The sequence below is a fragment of the Solanum verrucosum genome, unplaced genomic scaffold (assembly GCF_900185275.1).
Source record: "Solanum verrucosum unplaced genomic scaffold, falcon-dt-bn FXZP01000151.1, whole genome shotgun sequence".
NCBI lineage: Eukaryota > Viridiplantae > Streptophyta > Magnoliopsida > Solanales > Solanaceae > Solanum > Solanum verrucosum.
In genome coordinates this window covers 71,962-78,347 of record NW_026020202.1, presented here as the reverse complement: position 1 = coordinate 78,347, position 6,386 = coordinate 71,962, and the positions used below count along the sequence as shown (strand labels likewise).

Below are 6,386 nucleotides of genomic sequence, written 5' to 3'. Positions count from 1 at the left end.
GAAAAAGGACAGTTTGCAAACACTGTTGTACCAATTACTAGTAAGAGCACTAGCAAACGAGAGAGTTTGAGAGAAATCACAGGTGATTCTTGTTTGCAAATTACTCTTAGCAGTTAGCATTCAGCAGGTAAAATAAAGCTCTTAACAGAGACTATTTGAAGATATATCTTGTCAAAATTCTTAAAGAATCATTTTGTATTCTCCTTGTTTTGATTTGCAGATATCAGAAATGGAGATTGGCTTAGCAGTTGGTGGTGCCTTTCTCTCTTCAGCTTTGAATGTTCTCTTTGATAGACTTGCTCCTCAGGGCGATATGCTCAACATGTTTCAGATGCATACGGATGATGTTCAGCTCTTTGAGAAGCTGGGGGACATTTTGCTTGGTCTTCAAATTGTGCTAAGTGATGCAGAGAATAAGAAAGCATCAAATCAATTTGTGAGCCAGTGGTTAAATAAGCTTCAGAGTGCTGTGGACGGTGCTGAAAACTTGATAGAAGAAGTAAATTATGAAGCTTTGAGGCTTAAAGTGGAAGGTCAGGTTCAAAATCTTGCAGAAACAAGCAACCAGCAAGTAAGCGACCTTAACCTGTCCTTGAGTGATGATTTCTTTCTTAACATAAAGAAGAAGTTGGAAGACACTATTAAAAAATTGGAGGGGTTGGAAAAGCAAATTGGTCGCCTTGGCTTAAAGGAGCATTTTAGTTCGACGAAACAAGAAACTAGAACACCTTCAACTTCTTTGGTTGATGATACTGGTATCTTTGGAAGGCAGAATGAAATAGAGAATTTGATTGGCCGTTTATTGTCTAAGGATACAAAGGGAAAAAATCTGGCTGTAGTTCCTATTGTTGGAATGGGCGGTGTGGGTAAGACAACACTTGCTAAAGAGGTTTACAATGATGAGAGAGTGCAGAAACATTTTGGTTTGAAAGCTTGGTTTTGTGTTTCTGAGGCATATGATGCTTTCAGAATAACAAAAGGGTTACTTCAAGAAATTGGCTCAACTGACTTGAAGGTTGATGACAATCTTAATCAGCTACAAGTCAAATTGAAGGAAAGGCTAAATGGAAAAAGGTTTCTTGTTGTCCTTGATGACGTGTGGAATGATAACCATCCTGAGTGGGATGACTTGAGAAATGTTTTGGTACAAGGAGATATAGGAAGTAAGATCATTGTGACAACACGTAAAGAGAGTGTTGCCTTGATGATGGGTAGTGGGGCAATCAACGTGGGGACTCTGTCTGATGAAGTCTCTTGGGATCTATTCAAACGACATTCACTAGAAAACAGGGATCCTAAAGAACATCTAGAACTTGAAGAGATTGGAAAACAAATTGCACACAGGTGCAAAGGGTTGCCTTTAGCTCTAAAAGCACTTGCTGGTATTTTATGCTGTAAATCAAAGGTGGATGAGTGGAGAGACATTTTAAGGAGTGAAATATGGGAGCTGCCAAGTTGTTCGAATGGTATATTACCAGCGTTGATGTTGAGCTACAATGATCTTCCTGCACGTTTGAAGCAATGTTTTGCTTATTGTGCAATATATCTCAAAGATTATCAATTTTGCAAAGACCAAGTTATTTACATGTGGATTGCTAATGGTCTGGTACAGCAGTTTCATTCAGGTAACCAATACTTTCTCGAGCTGAGATCAAGATCGCTGTTCGAAATGGTCTCGGAGTCTTCTGAACAAGACGTAGAGAAATTCTTAATGCATGACCTTGTCAATGATTTGGCCCAAATTGCATCTTCAAATCTTTGTATAAGGTTGGAAGAGAACAAAGGATCACATATGTTGGAACAATGTCGGCACATGTCCTATTCACTAGGAGGAGATGGTGACTTTGAGAAATTGAAATCACTCTTTAAATCAGAGCAGCTGAGGACATTGCTTCCACTCAATATCCAGTTCCATTACCCATTTAAGCTAAGCAAGAGGGTGTTGCATAACATACTGCCAGGACTAAGATCCTTGAGGGTACTATCATTGTCTCATTACCATAATAAGGAGTTGCCAAATGACTTGTTTATCAAATTAAAGCTCCTCAGATATTTGGACCTTTCTCAGACAAAGATTTAAAAGTTGCCAGATTCCATATGTGCATTGTATAACTTGGAGACACTTCTCCTGTCAGATTGTGATTTTCTTGAGGAGCTACTGCTGCAGATGGAGAAGTTGATTAACTTGCGTCATCTTGACATAAGCAACACTTGTTGCTTGAAGATGCCCCTACATCTGAGCAAGTTGAAAAGCCTCCAAGTGCTAATGGGAGACAAGTTTCTTCTAGGTGGTTCGAGAATGGAAGATTTGGGTGAAGCACAGAATTTGTATGGATCTCTATCGATTGTAGAGTTGCAAAATGTGGTTGATAGAACAGAAGCTGTGAAGGCAAAGATGAGGGAGAAGAATCATGTTGAGAAGTTATCTTTGGAGTGGAGTGAAAGTAGTATTGCCGACAATTCACAAACAGAAAGAGACATACTTGATGAACTATGCCCACATAAAAACATAAAAGAAGTCGAAATCACCGGATATAGAGGGACAAAATTTCCAAATTGGCTAGCTAATGTTTTGTTTCTTAAGATAATACAATTGTCTCTTAGCAACTGCAAGGACTGTTATTCCTTGCCATCACTAGGACAACCAACTCCCTTGTTTGAAAATCCTTTGCATTAGAGGGATGCATGGAATAACAGAGGCGACGCAAGACTTCTATGGCAGTTCATCCTCCAAAAAGCCTTTTAACTCTCTTGAGGGGCTTCTATTTGCAGATATGCCGGAGTGGAAGCAATGGTACGTACTAAGAAATGGGGAGTTCCCTATACTTAAGGTCCTTTTAATTGATAATTGCCCTAAACTCAGTTTGAAGACACGCATCCAACTTTCAAGTTTAAAAGGTTTTGAAGTAATTGGTTCTCCTAAGGTTGGAGTTGTTTATGAGGGGATGAAGGAAGGAGATTGAGGAATTAGATATTAGTGATTGTAACTCTCTTACCTCCTTTCCTTTTAGCATACTGCCCACTACCTTGAAGACAATAAGAATATCTGATTGCCGGAAATTGAAATTGGAGCAGCCAGTGGGTGAGATGAGTATGTTTCTCGAGAAATTGACACTGCGAAAATGTGATTGTATAGATGATATATCACCTGAGTTTCTCCCAAGAGTACGCAAATTGTGGGTACAGGATTGCCACAACCTTAGTAGGTTTTTGATTCCTACTGCCACTGAAACTCTCTTTATTGGGAGTTGTAAGAAAGTTGAAAAACTTTCGGCGGCATGTGGGGGCACCCAGATGACGTCACTGGATATTGAGCACTGTTGTAAGCTGAAGAGGCTGCCAGAACGTATGCAGGAACTCCTTCCATCTCTTAAGGAACTAGATCTGTCTGATTGTCCAGAAATAGAGTCCTTTCCTCAAGGAGGATTGCCCTTCAATTTACAATTCCTTTCGATCTTCCATTGCATGAAACTGGTGAATGGCCGAAAGGAGTGGCGTTTACAGAGATTCCCCTGTCTCACAAAGTTAGTGATCTATCATGATGGCAGTGACGAAGAGATTCTTGCTGGTGAGAATTGGGAGTTGCCTTCCTCTCTTCAAACACTTATCATATACGATCTGAAAACATTAAGCAACCAAGTTCTCAAAAGCCTCACCTCTCTTTCTATGCTACATTTTAGTGGCCATCATGAGCTCCATTCACTAGGTCTTTGGCACCTCACTTCGCTTCGATGTCTACACATCATTAATTGCCCTAATCTCCAATCACTTTCCAAATCAGCACTGCCTTCCTCCCTCTCTCAACTGGAGATCTCCCGTTGCCATAATCTCCAATTACTTTCCGAATCAACACTGCCCTCCTCCCTCTCTGAGCTGACCATCATCGATTGCCCTAAGCTCCAATCCCTTCCAGTTAAAGGGATGCCCTCTTCCTTCTCTAAACTATCTATTCACGACTGCCCATTGCTCAGACCACTACTAGAATTTGACAAGGGGGAATACTGGCCAAATATTGCTCAATTTCCCATCATAGACATCGATAAGGAATGCCTGTGATGATTAAAACAAATGCGCTCCAACTGATGTAAGTTATTCTTTTCCCTCAGAAGCCTTTTATTTCTGTTTACTTCACTTTGCTTTTTTGTTTATTCTTTTCTTTTTTTAAGATCTTGTTGAGCAGGGTGGAACATCTACTGCTCAAACCAGCTACTGACCAAATCGTGCAGACTGGAACATTATTCGCCATCATGAAAGTTGTTCCTCATTTTTTATCTCTTCTACAGAGATAAAAGGGTCCAAGAAATGCAGTCTCATTTTCTCAATCAGGTAGCCAACACCTTGATAAGAGTTACATCAACCTTCAAATTTAAAGATATTGAAAACGACTTTGACTATTTGCTTCCATTATTTTACGCCATGTTGTACCACATTGATTTCAAGTTTGATGCGACTGCATTATTACATCAATTTTTTTTTTCATATTCAAAGATCCAAATATTACATCAGTTTTTTGGTTTTGATATTCAGAGAACTGTGGAGATTATGAAGTTTCCTTCAAATTATGTTCGCTACTCAACCTCGATTGACATCTCAGAGCTAGCAGAAAATGAAGGAAGTATATCCCACTTGGGATGAATTCAAGGTTAGATAACAAAATAATAATTTACTCATGTTTCAGTTACTTAAAGTGGGAAATTGCTTTTGAAAATATTGTTTTCATTGTTCGAAAGTTGTTAAACATACTATTGGCATCTGATGATCCAAATTTTTATTTTTCTGCTTATCTTCTTCTATCTTTAGTTTTAGAGTAATAATACATGCCTCGCTTCTATAGAAGATGAGAAATTGTAAAATGCTTGTAGGAAGTGTTTGCTAAGTTGTTATCGCCTAATTCATATTTGACTGAATTAATTTCTGACCCAAGATTATGCATATGTCTGGTCTAACATTGAAAAGAAAAAACGTCGAATGATATGGGTATTTTCTTTTTTAAGAATACAAAGTTGCGATAATGATAGAAAATTTCGATGGTATTAATTTTGATATGGATCACCGTTGAGACTTTGTCTGAGGTATTAATTTCTATTTTTCCTGTTTAGAAATGTTTCATGCAGCTCCTAATTGTGATACTTTATTTACATATTTTTAAAATTTTATCTTATAACAGGGATAAAGTGTGTCTAAGTCAACTTGATTTTACAGACTTGCAGCTAATGTTGTGTGCTATATAATTGCATATTTTTTGGACACCAGATATGGCCAAGTTCCATCTGCAATATTAACAGAATCTTTGATAGGTGAAGGAGGCAGACAAAAAAGCTAAACATCTTTTTTCTTTCGCATAGCTCCGAGACAACTACACAGGGCAATGCTTGATATAAGGGCTTCACATATACATTTGCTGGGTGTTTATCGTATGAGTAAGGAAACCATTGTCTTCGCTCCCAGCAGACAGTGATTGGAGGATCCATCCTCGTATCACTTAGCACCTTCCAGCAGGCAAGCCTTTATTTTAAAAATCTTCTCTTGCAATTTTAAACTGCATTTTGAGCTGTGTTGTTGCTAACTTAAACATGTTCTGTGCTTAATCAGATGTGGATTTTGAAGGGCGAGTACGACAAGTTTGGTCCATCCATTGTCCACAGGAAGTGCTTCTAAGGTGCTGCTGCAATTTTTACATCTGTCGCTAGTTCTTTTTTATTCTTTTTGTTCTTCCCGCTAAAGCTATTATGTCGTCCACAGTGAACTCAGGTCTACTATTATAGGCAAGTCTTTGAGATGGGGCTATCAAAGAATTAAGGGCGATTAAAATCATTGTACCGTTGATACTGTTTCATGTTTCCGGTGCAAGCCTCTTTTGTAAGTTGACAAACTCGATTTGTAAATATGTTTGGGACTCAACGAGTGGTTAGAGTACTGATTTTGTAAGATTTGTGTACAGAAAATCAAATTAGAGACATAACTTGCGATGGTTGAATATGCTCGAAGAAGTGGATTTGAATTTTAAATCGTCTTTTTTTTATGGGTGTGTGTGAGAAATTTGAAGTGTAGTTTAGATTTGTTGGAATAGTCTAAAGAGATTGCCTGTATAAAATTGGAAGACATAAATGGAGATTTGATTAGATGATTTTGAACAACAATTGCAACTGAAGTTGGATATATTATTTTCGTAGTTAGCAACGTGTTATATATTTTTATAGTGGATATATTGCTTTCTCATTCAGTGTTCGATATCCACATTGGAGTCCGACCAAATTTGAATTTGCGCACTTCAAAGGGTGACGCTCCTGACATGATTTTTTCTATCCACGGCTCGTGCTCGGAAGTTCTAATTAAGGTATCAGTTATATTGGGTATACAAGTGTAAACTAAAAATTATAACTATG

General features: G+C 38.2%; 1 pseudogene across 1 annotated transcript; it reads left to right on the top strand.

Annotated features, from left to right (window-relative positions):
* Positions 1–229: 229 nt before the first annotated feature.
* Positions 230–4,056, top strand: LOC125830076 (putative disease resistance RPP13-like protein 1; annotated as a pseudogene). The gene is made up of 2 exons (XR_007443128.1): positions 230–3,666; positions 3,742–4,056. The product of XR_007443128.1 is annotated as a putative disease resistance RPP13-like protein 1 (transcript).
* Positions 4,057–6,386: the final 2,330 nt, after the last annotated feature.